The sequence below is a fragment of the Hemitrygon akajei genome, chromosome 32, assembly GCF_048418815.1.
Source record: "Hemitrygon akajei chromosome 32, sHemAka1.3, whole genome shotgun sequence".
NCBI lineage: Eukaryota > Metazoa > Chordata > Chondrichthyes > Myliobatiformes > Dasyatidae > Hemitrygon > Hemitrygon akajei.
In genome coordinates, this window is record NC_133155.1 from 19,018,806 (window position 1) to 19,037,358 (window position 18,553).

Below are 18,553 nucleotides of genomic sequence, written 5' to 3' on the forward strand. Positions count from 1 at the left end.
CTTTCAGTGCACAATTACTGGTACAGATTGCACTACAATCAGTGAGGCCATATCCACTGTAGGTAACAATCTCTGAAACAGCGAATCAAATAAATACATAGCTGCTGTGATAAGATTTGAACTCGTATCTCTGACCCATTAGTTTAATCATCTGGGTTGCTCATAAGACAACTATCATGCAACAACACAAGGAAGAGGGTATTTTTTTAAAGGCAACGGGCTTCTTCACTGTTCTAGGAAGTGGAAATTAGTGCAGATTTCTTCAGTGTGATGTAAAATATGTGCAAGATATGGCAAACGATAAGTTTTGAGTTTTGTACTCGTCTACGGTAAATGCCATTGATTTCAGAAACAGTGAGCACAATGCACCTTCCCCACTTCTGTAAGAGTTAACCAGGCTTTCTGAAGTTGCTGGGTGGAGGGAAATTGGTTAGAGGTGATGATTACTGAGCTTGCCAAGCTATGAGAGAATATCACATTTGTTTAGGATCACTATCTGCACCAAGGACACAAAGGGCATAAACTCCACAGCACCTCTGATTTTTTCACCTGGTGAAAGAGAAAAAAGGAACAAGAAACAAAATCCTTCAGCCTTATGAACTGACCGATCCATAGGCAACACATTCAAGGTCTTCAGTAGTATACCAATCTTTATTTGAATTATCCACAGATTTGAATTGCGTACTATTGGAAAATCTTGGACAGAATTGCCTAGAATTTCCAGTGAAACCCAAAGGAGTCTTTAAGGGGATGTGGTAGCACCACACCGCTGACTACTCTTACAGAAGTAGGGAGAGTGCATTCTGCTCGACGTTTCTGACGTCTGAGTTTTGCCACGGTCGGTGAGTCAACCAGTGCAAAAGTCAGACAGTTTGTGGAAGACAAGCAAATTAAGGGATTTTGGTGACAGAGCAGACAAGGGTGGGCAGTGGGGTGTTGGTTGAAGGACAGATAATGTTTATTGAAAGGACTGGTTGAGGGATTTGGGTGGAAGGAGATTCCGACGTGGATCAGTGGTTGAGTTCAGGAGTGGAGCGATAAATGCAGGATGATGACCTGTAGTTGGGACCACTGGGAGACTAGGAACCTCGACCGTTCACAGAAATCACAGAGTCAACAACTCAGGGGATTGGAAGGTCAGAGGAGGCAGTGGCAGAACTGAGAAGAAAGAGTAACAATTATTGGAGAGAATGGAATCTGTGCCTTGTGAAGTAAGTTGGTGCAAAGGATCAAAAGATACAAGTGGGACTTGCCTCATTCAACATGGTTGTTCCAGAGAGATTTGACAACACTCTGAAACTAGGAATAATTTCCTTCAATAGAAGTATCCTGCAAAGAATGGCATCATTTTGTTGAAGACTCTATCATGAGTCGTACTGTGACACCCCCTGTCAAATTTCTAGTGGGAGGGGGGACTTAAAATTAACTCTCCAGGTAAAGTCAATTTGCAAGCACCTAATGCTGAAATAATTAAACAATGTGCAATTAATTCTCCAGACAAAAAAATCTTTAATGTAATAATTTTGTTGGATGCAATAGTAATTGATGATACAATCCACTCAGAATGAAAAAAAATAGTAATAAAACAATGCACGCTAAATCAAAAGACACCACATTAGTACTTCCAAAAGTGCAGGATTTCACTAACATATTATTAGAAATGTTGACAACGTAACTTAGAAATACTCTCCAGATCACTGTATAGCAAACACAACCAGATTCTTTAAAGATAAAACACAAGAGGACAGCAAAGTTTTATGAACTTCGATTATAATAATATTTAACAAGGATGAAGAAAATAAATCTACAAATTCAGAATCACAAACAGATTTAAACAGCAGTTAGCAAAACAAATGTCTCCAAAAAGATTTCATAAAAAGGTTCAGCAATATATAACACTACAAACAGCCTTTTCATAATGCCAGCAAGAAAAACTGAATGGAAGTCTGGAAAAAAAGCAGCAGATACATTTACCCCTGATGAAAGAAAATCAACCCTGACAACAACTGAATGGAATCCACTGCAAAATTCTGTGAGCAGAGATACATGGCACTCAGCAATATGCATGTGTCCAACATAGAGCATCCCGGTGCCTAGCAACCTGATATATCTGCCTACTTCCATGGCACAGTCAATCATCGCTCTGCCTCTATGGAAATGAACATCCAGCATAATTTGTCTCATAAAAAAAGAAGGTGCCTGAATGCCAAGAGGCTTTCACATTTAAATGGTGTTAAGATCGATTTCTTTTCAACCGCAGCCATTGGACAAGATGCTCTGCACTCTGAACAAAGGTACATGTCACATTTCTCCAACCCATCTCCCGCCCCAGTCAAAATGTGCATCGTCACTAAGTAAAATCCATGTCTAATCGATATAATGTAATTTATTCCGGTTCCATGGAGTACAGGAGGAGGGAAAGCACCAGACAACTATACCCAGTGTAAATTTATATACATGTTCATACCTGTGAAAAATTATACAAAGAACTAAGGCGAATCAAAGATGAAACAAATTGTCAGGAGCTTGACTGGTCACAGAATCTTACTGCCGTCCATCAGCACATTTAAAAAGCTTTTATTTAGCATTAAATTTGGAACATTATACATCCAACCCATATTGTCACTTTTTTCCACCATGACACTGTGCAGAATCACCCTTAGATGATTCAGGGCAGTGAGGAAGATGTGTGAAAAGCTGCATTTAATTGGCAGTCTTCTTCTTCTGGGTCTTTGGCTCCCAGTGGAACATAGACAATCGATGACCTCCATCATCGTCTCCATCGTCATTTGTTCTCAGCCAGTCTCTCCAGGGAGGACCAGGAGCATCCCCGTCATCTGACTCATCCTTGATGTCTCTCTATCTGTTCTTTGGATGTCCCTTTTCCCTCTTTCCTTGGGAATTCCATTTTAACACCTGCCTGGTGACGTTGCTGGTGGGCTTCCTCAAGGTGTGGCCAATCCACACAACACTAAAAAAGCGCTGGAGGAACTCAGCAGGCCAGGCAGCATCTATGGAAAGGAGTGCTGTCGGCGTTTTGGGCCAAAACCCTTTGGCTGGGCTGGAGAAAAAAGGCTGTAGAGTAGGTTTAAAGGGTGGGGGGAGGGATAGAGAAACACAAGGTGATAGGTGAACACTCCCAATTCCACTTCCTACCCAAGATCCACAAACCCAATTGTCAAGGTAGACTCTTTGTTTCAGCTTGTTCCTGCCCCACTGAACCCCATATATGCATACCTTGACCCTGTTTTATCCTCCCAGTTCAGTCCCTTCCTACCTACATCCATGACACTTCACATGCTCGAAATCCTTTCAATGATTTCAGGAATCCCTGGCCCTCATCATCTAATCTTTACTATGGATGTCCAGTCCCTATACACCTCTGTCCCCAACCAGGAAGGCTTCAAAGCTCTCTGTTTCTTTCTGGACATCAGACCTAACCAGATCCCCTCCACCACCACCACTCTCTTCTGCTTAGCAGAGTAAATAATAATCCACAGTAAAAATAAGATGAAGGGGGCCAAGGAACCCGAAATCATTGGAAGGATCCTGAGAATGTGAAGTGTCACAGGTGTAGGTAGGAAGGGACTGAACTAGGAGGGATAAAAAAGAATCAAGCTGAAACAATGGGTCTACCCTGGCAAGCAGGTTTGTGGCTCTTGGGTAGGAGGAAGAGCCAAGAGTCTCTCACCTATCTCTTTGTATTTCCCTCTCCCCTTCCCCCACCCCCCAACTTTTAAATCTACTCCTCATCCTTTTGTCTCCAGCCCTGCTGATGGGTTAAGGCCCAAAATGTCGACTGCCCTCTTTTTTCTGAGATGCTCCCTGTCCTGCTGAGCTCCTCCAGCATTTTGCGTGTGCTGCTCGGAGTTCCAGCATCTGCAGATTCTCTCTTGTTTGTGGCCAATCCACCTCCATTTCCATTTGCGTATTTGTCTCTCTATGGATTCCTGGTTGGTGTTTTCCTACTGTGTCTGGTTGGTTACTTGGTCAGTCCATTTGCTTGACAGTGGCAATGCATAACTGACCAGGAAGCAGAATGATGAAAGACAGAGACACCAAACGGAGAGCAGAAAAATATTTCTAAGATGAAAAATTCCTTGGCGTTACTCAGTTGACATTACCAACTAAAAGCAATTAGAATTTCAAAGAATGTAAATAATAGGGAACAAAGACCATAAACCATTAATCTCTCTTACACTGGGATAATGGTATGTGCAAGAATGTACTGTTAGTTAATAGATACCTTGTTAACACAAATGTTTGGATGAAGAATTTCTGAACTTTTGCCAGTTCTTTCCCCAGATGACCTGCAATATTAACATTAGAATAATTGTGAAAAAATTACTTTTTTCACTGGGGTACTGTTATTAAATGATGTTTGTCTAGAAATTAATCTTTCATCGGAAGTGCTGTATGTACTATACATATTCTGCCTCACATATTCAATCCATTGACTTCAATGAATTAAAGTGGGGGAGCAGAATGAAATTTGCTGATGCCACGGACAGGACAGCGTACTTCAGTACTGAGTTTGGTTTATAAACCTAGTCCAGTTTAAACTAAGTGTAAATTTTTCCATCTTACTTTTCCCTGCTCTGGATTTATTTTGATCGGAAACAAAATCGGCAGACGCTGGAAATCCAAGACAACACAACACAAAATGCTGGAGCAACTTAGCAGACCGGGCAGCATCTCAGAAAAGAGTACAGTCGGCACTGAGAGTACAGGACGGAGCCCTGCCCGAAATGTCGACTGTTTACTCTTTTACTAGACGCTGCCTGGCCTGCTGAGTTCCTCCAACATTTTGTGTTTGTTGCTTTTATCTTGATCAGATGCTGAATTTACTGCAATAATAATGTCCAAGTTCCAAATAATAACAGCAAAAGAGAGGAAAGTGGATGGAAGAAAATCCAAACAGCCACCAACGTATTGTGCAGTGTGTTAAGAATTAAGAAGGACGGCAAAGTGGAAGGAGTCTATTTGTATCACGAATAGACACAAACAGCCAAGGTTACCTGCCATCTACAGTAGGCTCGATACAATCTGAACTGTGATAAAATCCTTTGATTTCAATGCATTCAATCCTCTGATTTCAATTAATTGAATTTATTTATTGAGATACAGCACGGAATGAGCCCTCCCTGTCCTTCAAGACATACAGACCAGCAACCCCCTCCCCAATTTAACCCTAGCCTAACCATGGGACAATTTATAATGATGAATTAACCTTCCAGCCGGTATACCTTTGGATTGTGGGAGGAAACTGAAGGACTTGGAGGAAACCCACTCAGTCACGGGGAGATCCTCCTTACAGACAGCAGTGGGAAGTAAACCTGTAAAACATTATGCTAACCACTACGCTACCTTGCTGCAATAAAATTTGCTGATGCCATTGAGGTTTGCAAGTCTCCCAAAAAGGGAAGATGGAAATTGGATTTGTCTACTTATCAGAAACGAATGTGGTGCGTATGCCTCAGGGCTCTGCTCATTTAGCTCTGTGCAAGGACATCCGCACTCTGGCTTTGGCAAAGGAATTCTGCTCACTCTTACACTAGCCTTTCACCTTGAGATCAGCAGAACTTAGAGTAGAGGGAAGGGAGTAAAAGTTGATTCTGATTATTGTTGTGTGATGAACTACATATACCTGTCTGGACACGCCCCCCCGTTGACTGCTCCTGTGGCTCCTCCCACAAACCCCGGTATAAAGGCGATTGGAGGCACTGCTCCCTCCTCAGTCTCCGGGATGTTGTGTGGTGGTCGCTCGCTGCTTGTGCTTTCTTCCAGCCAATAAAAGCCTACCTTAACTCACGTCTCCGAGAGTTATTGATGGTGCATCATGTTGTAAAATCAAAGTTTACTCACAGGAAGTGGAAAATCGCTACGCTTTCATGCCTAACATGAAAAATGCCGGTGCTTGTGCAGTGTCTCATTGGCATGCCTGCTCAATATTAAACTAAAATGTTACCATAAAATCTCAAAATTGTGCAAAGCAGTCAGTCTGTGGAGATCCAATTGCAAAGCAATTCTAAAACACAACACCAACAAATCACAAGAAAGCTGCTCTGCCTTCTTCTCTGGAATTAATGGAGGCCACACGATGAAGGCTGGGCTCGGACTGAGTAAAATTTAATTTACAAATGCAAATAACAACCACAGATATCAAACAGTCAGAGCAGTACTGACTGGTCTTTAATAACAGCACGTGGACTATATAAATAATTAGGGGTTAGGTATCTGCTGTATTAATGAGCCACTAAGCCACTTTCATGTCAGTAAGATGCTTGCTGAAGTGCAGTTTACTTTTAATAACAGAAACAGAACAGTTATTAGAAGTGCTCATATCTCATTAACTACTGGTTAGTCATTAAAAACAAGGGAGTCGAGCCTATTAAAAACCTAATGTAATAGGACATAATCCTTTCTCATTCCACCTCCTTTTCTACTTCTCTCCACCTATGATTCAGCAACGGTTTCCAATCTAATTGCTTCATAAAAGAAATAAAATAAATTAGGAACATCGCATTTACGTAATCCCTTTTCCCATGTTAGCAGCATCCTAAAGAAGTTCAGAGTCAATGAATTATTTTGGATTGCAGTCGCAGTTGCTCTGTAAGTAAATATAGCAGCCACTTGGCAGAGAGCAAGATACCATGAACTGCCATAAGATAATTTGGTTCACAACAATAAAGGCTTTGATTGATCATATAGAGCAAGCATTTTCCATTGCCACGCAGTTGGTAACCCAAGGACAGCAATTCACATAGGAATGAAATCAGAAATAGGAATTATTCTCAATCTGAAATGTAGTGTTTGAATAGAGGTTGTGAGAAAACTTCAATAGTCATTCTCAAAAGGAGAATGATGGATAAAAGCATACAGGAGAAAAGGAAAAGGGGATAGATGGTAACAAGCTGATACAATGAGCCAACTGACTTCTCTTTGTGCAAAGATTATGAAATCTAGATTCACCTATCATCTCAGCCCTTTAACTCTTTTTAATTAAGAAGGTACCTTGATGGTTTCTCCATTCATTCTGTTTTCTCTTTACTGTGTCATTATCACTCGTACTTTCTGCAACATTCTGAACAACATCATTTTTATGTCACGGTTTCATCCAATTACGGCCAAATGCCTTTTGGTATCCCCTGTTGACTGACTGGTGTCAGGTTGCTGACAGATTTTCTGAAGCATGTCTGCTCTTTGACCTTTTTATCAATCTCAGTAAGACACAGAACTTGCTCCAACCTGTCTTCCTGTCCCCAGTCAATCTCATTCATGGTGCACTGCTGGAAAAGGTGGGCCAGATCAAACAGCACTATTCCTAATGACAACTCCTCAGGCAAAGAGGGTATCAGAATCTGGGAATACGGTTGCGCTCGTGTCTAACACCAAACAAAAGCCTCTCTGTCAAAAGGAAAGAAGATCTGCGAGGCTACAGTCCCAACCCCTCTGCTTTACAGTTTAGAGACACTGATCTTCATCTTGCTGCTCACTGGACAGTTCACAACAGTTTCATATGCAATCTCTGCTCAATAATGAGTACTTGCAGGCAGGATGGGACAGCCAAGGGTGCATCAAGAAAAGCTGCTCACAACACAACACAAGCTGATTGATATATAAAAATAGAGGGGAGCTGAGGCAAGTAAGATGAAGGAATGGCTGTCTGTACAAATACTTCAAAGATAAACCAAAGAGCAGTCATTAATGAACTGGCATCAAGCTCCAACAAAAGGCTCGGGTCAGGACTCAATGGGGACGAGGTCAGTGTACGCAGCTTTGAGCATGATTCATTATTGTGAGAAGCTCCACGGAGATGCGGAACCAGGCATCGCACCTCACAGACTTCCCACACCGGAATGCAGCTGACAAAATGCATCACGGTCTGAACTCCCACTCACATACCGTCACACAAATGATCCGCATCATCATTGTCACCGATAGCCTACTATACACATGGATTAAATGATCAATATAACAATTGCTTATACTTTCATAATAATGCCCTGTATTTGCAGAAGAAAACATTCCAAATCCTAAATCTTCAATTGATAAAATGCTTTCAGCCGCAGTATTCTCTATTACTGTCTGTGTTAAATTCTGCTGATTCCCCACAGCCTGCTATTGGAAAGGATGTGTATGGATATACAATGATATATTTTATTTGTTTGTTTATTTATTTATTTGTTTAAAGTTACAGCGCGGAACAGTCCTGTCTGGACCAACGTACTACTCCGCCAAGCAAACGACCTATCTAACACTAGCCTAATGACAGGAAAATTTACAATGACCAATTAACCCACTAACCAGTACGTCACATCAGTAAATGGTGTTTCTGCTGTAGAATTTGTAAGGACCATTTCAGAAGCATTAAATAGCTTCAGAAGAGTTGCCTGGTTCCTGTATGTTGTTTTAATCAAATTAATATTCGCACAATGCAGTTCTGTGACCAATTCAAACATTATTTCACACGTTGCTGTGTTTCAGTTACAAATGCTTCCTAAAGTTACAGAAAGGATGAGCTGTTCAACCTGCATCTGCAAACACACTCCAAGAAATTCACTGTTTTACTGGGGTACTTCCAGAGGGAAAATGTTGCACGTGATATTGTAGCGGTTGTACAACATGATAAAAATTCCACTCCAAAAGACACATGAGGAAAAGGTAATCTAATGTTGGCACTTAATACGTTATCGTTATTTAGGTGTCAATCCAGCTGGAAGCAATCCTCCTTCCTTGCCACTATTCCTACACCAACTTGTATACAACTTCTACCCCCCTTCATTCCCCCAACAATTGAGGCTACACAGTCACAGAGTCATGGTGTGGTAAAGCACTACAGCACGGAAACAGGCCTCTCAGCTCGTCCACGCCGTCAAGCACCCACTTCCACTAATCTTACATTCTCCTCCGTTCCCCCACATTCCACTTCTTATCTACACACCACAGGCAAGTTACACTGGCCAATTAACCCACTTGTCTTCAGGATGAGAGAGAAATTTCTGCTTACTTATTTACTGAGATACAGCGTAGAGTAGGGCCTTCCGGCCTGTTCTGTCGCGCCTCACAGCAATCCTCCAATTTAATGCCAGCCTAATCACAGGACAATTTACAATGATCAACTAACATATCAGCTGGAGTATTCTCCACTCAGACAACACCCAGGCTGCAGGAACCGTGAGGCACTGGCTCGACCACAGACATCCCACCCTGCAAAAACTCATTTCAGGGAGGTAGCAACCCCCCACCCCCCAGTCGACCTCCAAGGGTGAATGTAATACTTTGTTTAGTGATTTTGTCTAATCTGTAAACCAAGTTGGGTACATGCAGAAAATGTGGCATTAAAGTATGAACTAATATTATATTATATTATCATGGAGTCATTTTTTTATTCTATCACAACTTTAAGCAAGTCAACAGGGAGTTTGGCCTCATCATGTAGGACATCAATAGAGTAGCTCCTTAGCAGCTAGCCAGCTAGTTTAAATAACGTTAGCTATACTAATAAATGAATTACACCTGTTAAACTCACCTCAACATGTCTTTTAGAGTTATTTAACCCATCATGGGCAATAGAAAAGTCACTGTTTCAAACAGTGCAGTGAGCAACACTGTCATTATTTTTGACGCCCATTAGGCAGGGGTACACTTTAGTGTAGTCTGGGGTGAAATACGTTTTATACTTTCTTGTTTCGGAACACTCTGCCATGGCGCTGCAGGTAAACTGAACTGATGGACAATGGGGGGGGGGGGGGGGGGGGGGTTGACTGTAAACCCGCCCACAGAGAAAACTGATAGGTCTACTTAGCACAAAGAGAGACCAATCAGGATGCTCCCTCTTGCTCTCACTCTTACTCTTCCTCTCCCTCGCAAAAATCGATTTTCGGGATATTGTATATAATTTGCGGGCATCAGGGAGCCGCTATCAACATGCGGGAGACTCCCAGAACTTCCGGGAGTGGTGGGATGTCTGCGACCAGCTGTGCCACCGTTGCCTAGGGGATGTTGCTGAGGCCTAGCAGAGCGATGCCACGGATGAATTTATAAATAAGGAAGAGGATTGTGAAAATGATGGTGTAAAGGATTAAGAGTAGCAGAGTTTAGCTTGTATGAGGTGGCACGGAAATGAGACTTTGTGTGAGATCGGATTTGGCGATTGCCTCGAGAGTGGACATTTAGATGTGTGCCGAAGGTGGTATGGAAGAGGTTGATCCTGCTGGCAAAAGGACAGATTGTGCTTTGAGTGCAGTGGAGGCAAGGTGGTAGCTATTAGAGATGACTGAAATAGATGTGAAAAGGATCTGAGTTTTCAAGCTGGCTTCGAGGAAAAAGAGGCTTTAGGGTTGCTTACCGTCAACTCCCACTCAACCAGGCAGCAGAGTAGTCCAGCCAGTTGAGGTACTACCACACAGAGACCTGGTTCAATCCTGACCTCAGGTGCTTTCCGTGTGGAGTTTGCATGTTCTCCCTGTGACCGCACCTTTGGGCTCATTAGCCAATGAGGTGAGGGGTAGGGGAAGTTCTCCTCCCACAAGGATTCACCTACGACCTGCCACCTCGTGCTCTTCCCCCTCCCTCACCCTTCTGTTCCGGTTTCTCCCTTCTGTCTTTCCAGAGCTGATGGTCTTGGACTGCCATACTGACCATTCATCTCCCTCCACAGATGCTGCCTGATCTGCTGAGAATAAAATAGAATTAGTCAAAGTGGGTGCTTGAAGGTCAACATAGGCAAGAGGGCGAGAGCTCTTCTCACGAGCTGTACGTCTCTATGACTCCAGCACTGTGTCCTACACTGCATCAGAGCAGGAATGTCATAGCCCTCTGAAATCCTTCCTTGAAGTCCGTTACTACGTCACATCTCACCACCTGTTTAGAAGCGTCACTAAGCCTTCTCTTTTAAAATGCATCAGATTCAGATTCACTTATCTGGCGTACATTGAAACCCCACAGTGAAATGCATCATTGGCATTAGCCACCAACACAGCCGTGGGTGTGCTGGGGGGCAGCTTGTAAGTGCGCCACACATTTCTGTGCCAACACTGCATGCCCGCAATGTTCAGTAGAACAACGCAATTCCGAGGTGGAGCGAAGTTAAGATGGCGCTAAACGGCGACTCCTTAGCTTGCGTCTTCAGAAACAGCTCTATTTCCATCATTATTTTTCCCTTTCAGGGTTCTTTTGAAGACCCTGACCTGGAGTTACATGCTGGCTTCGGTTCTCTGCGGGAATAGGACCCGTTCTCGGGGTTTCAGGACTGGCCGTTGTTCGGCACGCCGAGGGTTCGGCCTGAGAGTCCGGCTCAGATTTGGAGGCCTAAGATCTCGGGGCTCTGGAGACGGGCGGATCGAGAGTCAATATCACCACAGAAGACCCCTGCATCGTTGAGGGAGTCGGAAAACTTACTGCTGTGTGCAGAAAACCCAGGATCTTTGCTCGGAAAAGCTTGGAAAAAGCAACGTAACAAGCTTTTAACATCGTAAACCAATGAGTTGTTAACTATATCTCCCCGCTCGCTGGGAAAATGGAGACACCTCCTTCTCCCTTATTAAGGAGAGAGAGAGAACCTGTGGTATGTCAAATGCTGGGTGAAATGCGAAGTCTTTGGATAGCACGTCTGTGTCTTTGCTATCGCTTTGCTCATGTTTGAGTGCTTGGTGGCGGTGCCGATGCGGGGGGGGGGGGGGGAGAACAGGGCTTATTGCTTGCTGCCACTTACGCACGAGAGGGAGGAGTCTGGGGGAACTTTGGGAATCTTACGTTTATCTGTCATTCACTCTTTGGGGCACTTCTCTGTTTTCGTGGATGTTTGCGAAGAAAAAGCATTTCAGGATGTATATTGTATACATTTCTCTGACATTAAATTGGACCTTTGAATCTCTGAACGACAACAGCAAAACAAACACTGTACTACCCTCAATCGCAGGGCACTGTAGAGAGTGGCACAGACAACCCAGCTCATCTGTGGATGTGAACTTCCGTCTGTTCAGGACATTTATAGCAGCAGATGCATAAAAAGGGCCTGGAGGATCATCAGGGACTCCAACCACCCCGACCACAAACTGTTTCAGCTGCTTCCGTCTGGCAAACGGTACCGCAGCATGAAGCCCATGACCAACAGGCTATCTCAACAGCTTCTTTTACCAGGCTATCAGATTTATCAATACACATTAATCTGATTCCATATCCGACTGTACACTGTACCTGACTATACATACATGTATATAAAACAATTACGTTTACAATCTTAGTGCTGGGCAATATCATCCACATTTCCCCTCTTCATTGCTTGTACATTGAGACGGAAACACAACATAAAGATTTTTGCTCCTTTGGATGTAAGAAATAAAATAAATACATCCCTTTCCCATCCCTCTGTCCATCCACCCCTTCACACATACAGGACAGGCTGCATACTCGTATATATGATTCCCCTCCCCTCCAACTCCGCTCATTCTCTAAACCCCTTTGTACATGGCTGCACTTCCCTATATTGAAGTCACTCTCAGTCAGGGGTTCCCACTCTTTTTTATGCCATGGACCCCTACCATTAACCAAGGGGCCCAAGATGGGAACACTGCTCTAAATGCAGTTTCCATTGTTGAAACAAGATGGATTTCAGCTAGGCACTGAGATGCTAAAAGCAAGTGCAGAACCTTCCTATAGAGCAGGGATAATACTGTAAAGTACAGTGTATAATTCTGTTTACCCTGTGTTTAAGTGCATCCATTTAAGTACATGAACCACTTGACAACAATTAGAGACTAAGAGGGTTAAAATAGAAAATGCTAGAAAATGTGTGCTTGGATCACAATATATGATTAACCCGCACCATTTAATACAGTGCAGGGCACACTTTAAATTTATGCTGCCACTTCATCATAATCACGATTTGAAGATCTAACAATATTAACCTGAGCACACCACTAGAGCGGCCATCGTTGCGCACAGTAAGGTGCTCACGCCAGTAAGCACCTTAACTTCCACGTGCTTCACTCCATCTTCACACAGTTGGCAGTGCACCAGGCCTCACAACAACTCACAGCATTCACACAGAGTCCAATATTCAGCGACTACAGATACATCGACCAAATCCATTGCATGAATCTTCCTGGCTTGCTACCACTCTCCTCTAGGTTGACATGCACACAAGGGGTGTCTTCATTTTTGGAGTGCCTTAAGATGAGAGCGATTTACAGCACTGTGCAAAAGTCTTTGGCACATACATAGAGCTAAGATGCCAAAGACTTTTGCACTGTACTGTATATTGGTTAAAATAGCAAGGTGATTGGGAAACAGAACTAAGAGTACTTAGCTTTGTATTGCTTAAGTATTCTTTGGGAACTGGAAAGACATAATATACAGAACTGTGCCAAAGTCTTAGGCACCCTAACTCTATATATTTATATGTGCCCATGACTTTTGCACATTACTGTACTTCTACTCCAGTTCTGTGCACAGCGAAGAGGTCCTAGACTCTCTGTGGATGGGGCAGGTGGTGTTCAAACGGACAGATGGGATGGATAGATTTTCCGAGTGATCTGCTCCTCTTGCCGCTAATTTATGACCTCTGTGTGCTCCTGAAGCGTTGCTTCACAGTTCTCAATACCATCCCAAATGCTCCTTCTTCACTTTGATGGTTATCAGTCGAAGACTCCCAACGGGGATTATTGCACTCCTTCAAGGGGGTGGGCTTTGAATATACATTGGTAATTCCTTTTTGGTTATCTTTTCCCATGGCAGAACTTGGAACACTGTGTGTTTGGGAATCTGGTATTGAGCATGCCTTCCCAGCACAGACAACTCAGTACAATAAAGACCTTAGAAATGGGATACTTGCCTGGCATAGGTTATAGGATCTTCCAATGATTGTACAATGACTCTATCGGCTGTATGTTTTCAATGCCTTGATTAGCAACAAAAAACTGGCAGAGATGTTAAGGATGATAAGAGGCACAGATACAATGGATAGCCAACACCTTTATCCCAGGGCAGAAATGGCTAATACAAAGAGGCATAACTAAGGTGTTTAGAGAAAAGTACAGGTCCACAATCCCTTATCCGAAATTCTGAAATCCAAAAACCTCCGAAAACCAAAGTTTTTTCACCAACAGTTGACATCACTCAGGTGTGATGTGGCAGCACTAGCAGAGGCTGCCAGACGTCAGTTGTGGCTCAGTGCTCGACTGTTACACGTGCATTTGCTGTTTGCTGATAGTTTGTGTTCACTGTTGACTTTGTGTTTAATTTCAAAGAGAAGGAAGCATCTATCATTATCAATAACACAGAAAGTGGAGTTATTGCAGAAGCTTGATCTTGGTGTATCTGTGCGGTGTCTTACTGAAGAATACGGTGTTGGAACTACCACTGTATATGATTTAAAGAAACAGAAAGACAAGTTACTGAAGTTTTATAGTGACAGTGACATTCTACATTTATTCCAATAAGTCATTTACCATGTGTTGGATTCAATTCATTTGAAGCTGTATATTTTTATGTTTTATTGAATTATTTTGTTGGAAATAAAATATTTTTCTTGTCATTATTCCCTAAACAATACTGTATAACAACTACTTACATAGCATTTACATTGTATTAGGTATTATAAGTAATCTAGAGATGATTTAAAGTATACAGGAGGACGTGCATATGTCGGGAGCTCCGCTGGGTCCTAAAGTCCACCCACATTGAGACAGGTTAAATAAGGGACGTATTTTTTTTTATATCCACGGGGGGGGTCCCGGAACCAATAAGGAGGGATTCTCAAATCCGAAAAATTCTGAATTCCGAAAAGCAACTGACCCCAAGGATTTTGGATAAGGGATTGTGGACCCTGTAAAGGGTGGATGTCGGAGATAGGTTTTTTTTTACACAGTAAGTGTGAGGTCCATGGAACACACTGCCAGGAGTGATGGTAGAGGCAGATACATTAGGGATATTTAAGAGGCTCTTATTTATGCCTTTGGATGAAAGAAAAATGGAGGGCCATGTGGGAGGGAAGGTTTAGATTGACCTTGGAGTAGGTTAAAAGGTCAGCACAACATTGTGGGCCAAAAGGCCTGTCCCACTCTATGTTCTATGTTCGTTGTTCAGAGAATGCTGAGAACTGTTGCAACAGTCATGCCAGAATCGGTCAGGAGGAGCTCATCCACATGAAGATGAAAGAGACTTCATTCTCTGGAACCACCCACCCGCCTTAACATACAAACATTTGTTGGGACACAAGACACTGCAGATTCCAAAACCTGGACCAACAAACTGGTGCAGGGTTTCAATCTAAAACGTCAACAATATGGGTACAGGTATCGATTTTAACCGATATTTCAATGACAACTGCCATCTTCATCAGAGATTATGCCTGGGCATGTCTAGTCCGGTGGTATTTCGACTCCCTTCGTCCATCTCTCCTAATTGGTTAGTTCTCATCCAATCAGGTTTCTGCTGTCCCAGCTTGTTTACAATCGAATTCCAGTTCTTACCTAAAGCAAGGCCTTCGTCTTTGTTAAAATTCTCTTCCTCTAGTTCTGTTTCAACGACTTCCTTCAGCAGGTGGTCCCAGAAGCCACTGGCATGGCACAGTAGTTTTGTGACATCAAAGTCAATCCTATGGGCATTGCCAATGCAATGTTCAGCGATTGCAGATTCTTCTAGGGAACCCAAACGGACACACCTCCTGTGCTCCCTATGAATGCAGCGTATATGGGCCAGATCGAACGCACAGTGAAAACCCGCATCATGGAGCACAGGAGGTGTATCCGCTTGGGTTACCCGGAGCCTCCATCTGTGCTGTGTGACTAGATCAATGGCGCAGTCACTTGATCCAACATTTGCAGCCACCAGCTCAGGTACAGCGCACATACTCCAGAGATCTACTGACTTCCTCTCGCAGCATTCACTCTTCCATTTTCAGATTCTAATTCCGATTTATTTACCAATGTACAGTGAAACATCCAGTGAAACGTGTCATTTGCGCGTAACAACCAATACCCCTAAGGACGTGCTGGGAGCAGACTGCAAGTGACGCCACAGATTCTGGGGCAAGCCCACAATGCTTGGTAGAACAATACAGAACACATCAAAACAGAATGCAACAACCAACAAAATAACAGCAGCACAACAAACCCCCTTTCTCCAACCCACCCATCCACACACGTGGACAGCTTTTCAGCTGTAGAACAGGCCTCTGGGCCTCAAGTCTCAACTTCGGAATTTCTGAATGACCCTCGGACTTCAATCTCTGTTACTACCTCTTCTACAGGCAAGCCATGGCTGCTTTAACCCCTTGTGAGAAGGTGCAGTGTAAAGCTAGGATTTCCAAGGTGTGCGGTGTTATCCTCCAAGGCCATATGCAGCCTCTTCCACTGCAAGTCCGACAGGCTTCCATTACACCCGAGGGAAGCCCAGGGCGAGAAAGAGAAAGCCAAAGGCAGTAGTCAAGGACAAGGAGATTTAATGGATGGTTGTTCAGCTTGTGTCACAGATACATGCAGAAAAAAGTGAGTGTTAACTTTCATCCCGTAGTTGTGACCAAATGAATCTCATGAAGACCTTCAGCTGAAGGTAGGTTAGTATTTGAGAAATTATACAATACTGTGCAAAAGTCTTAGCCACATAAATATAAAGCTCGGGTGCATATTGGTTATGAGTACTGTATAATGGTTAAAACACAAAGGTGGTTGATGAACAGAAATAAGAGTACTTAGCTTTGTATTAGCTGTCATATTAAGTGTTGTTTGGTAACTGGAAAGGCATAACATACAGTACTGTGTAAAAGTCTTAGGCACCTTAGCTATATACAAGTGCCTAAGACTTTTGCACACTACTGTATATTCATGACAAGACCTGCATTTATTTCCCATTCCTAATCACCCACAAGGTAATGGTGAACTGCTGCAGTCCATAAGGCCATGAGATATAGGAGCAGAATTAGGCCACTCAGCCCATCGAGTCTGTTCTGCCATTTTATCATAGCTGATCTACTTCCCTCTCAACCGCAATGTCCTGCCTTCTCCCGGGAACCTTTCACACCCTGATTTAGCACAGATTTATCAACCTCCGCTTTAAATACACTCAATGATTTGGCCTCCACAGCCGCCTGTGGCAACAAATTCCACAGACTCACCAAACTCTAGCTGAAGAAATTCCTCCTCATCTCCTCTTTTCCGCTCTGTTCTGAGGTTGTGCCCTCTGGTCCTAGACTCTCACACTATAGGAAACATTCACTCTATCCAGGCCCTTCAATATTCAATAGGTTTCAATGAAAGGCCCAGAGCCATCAAACGCTCCGTATATGATAAGCATTTCCTTCCCAGAATCATTTTCGTGAACCCTCTCCAAAGACAGCACATCCTTTCTTAAATAAGTGGCCCAAAACTGTTCACAATACTCCGAGTGAGGCCTCATCAGTGCCTTATAAAGCCTCAGCATTACATCCTTACTTTTATATTCCAGTCCTCTCGAGATGATTGCTAACATTGCATTTGCCTTCCTCACCACTGACTGAACCTGCAAGTTAACCTTTAAGGAATCCTGCATGTGGACTCCCAAGTTCCTTTGCTCCTCAGATCATTTAACTTTCTCTCCATTTAGAAAATTATCTACACTTCCATTCCTTCTACCAGACAGCATGACCATATACTTCCTGGCACTGTATTCCATCTGCCACTTCTTTGCCCATTCTCCTAATTTGTCAAAGTCCTTCTGCAGACTCCCTGCTTCCCTAACACTACCTGCCCTTCCATCTATCTTCATATCACCACAAACTTGGCCACAGAGCCATCAATTCCATCATCAAAATCAGTGACCTACAGCATGAAAAGAAGTGGTCCTAACATTGATCCCTGCAGAACACCACTAGTCACTGACAGCCAATCAGAAAACATTCCCTTTATTCTGGCATTTTGCTTCCTGCCAATCAACTAATGCTCTATCCATCTTAGTATATTTTCTGTAATACCACGGATTTTTGTTAAGCAGCCTAATGAGTGGTACCTTCTCAATGGCCTTTTAAAAATTAAAGAATTCCAGCGGATTTGTCAGGCAAGATTTCCCCTTAAGGAAACCAGGCTGTCTTTGACCCATTTTATCATGTGCCACCCCATAAACTCATCCTTAACAATCAACTCCAACGTCTTCCCAACTACTGAGGTCAGGTTAATTTCCTTTCTTCTCCCTCCCTCCATTCTTGAAGACTGGAGTGACATTTGCAATTTTTCAATGCTCTGGAACCATGCCAGGATCTGGTGATTCATGAAAGAACATTACTAATGCCTCCACAACCTCTTCAGATACCGTCTTTCAGAACCCTCGGGTGCAGTCCATCTGGCCCAGGTGACTTACCTGCCTTCAGACCTTTCAGCTTCTCAACCTCCTTCTCCCTGGTAATAGCAACTGCACTCTCACTTCTGCCCCCTTGACACTCTCGAACATCCAGAATACTGTTGGTGTCTTCCACAGTGAAGACTGATGAAAAACAGAAGAGTCGAAGCTGAGCGATGATGGTGCTAAACCGTGACTCCTTTGCTTGCATCTTCGGAAATAGCTTTATTTCCGTCTT

General features: G+C 43.2%; 1 protein-coding gene across 4 annotated transcripts in view; it reads right to left on the reverse strand.

Moving 5' to 3' along the window:
* LOC140719550 (disks large-associated protein 2-like) overlaps positions 1-18,553 on the reverse strand; it is a 700,090-nt gene that overhangs the window by 505,835 nt on the left and 175,702 nt on the right. The gene's annotated exons all lie outside the window — the stretch shown is intronic.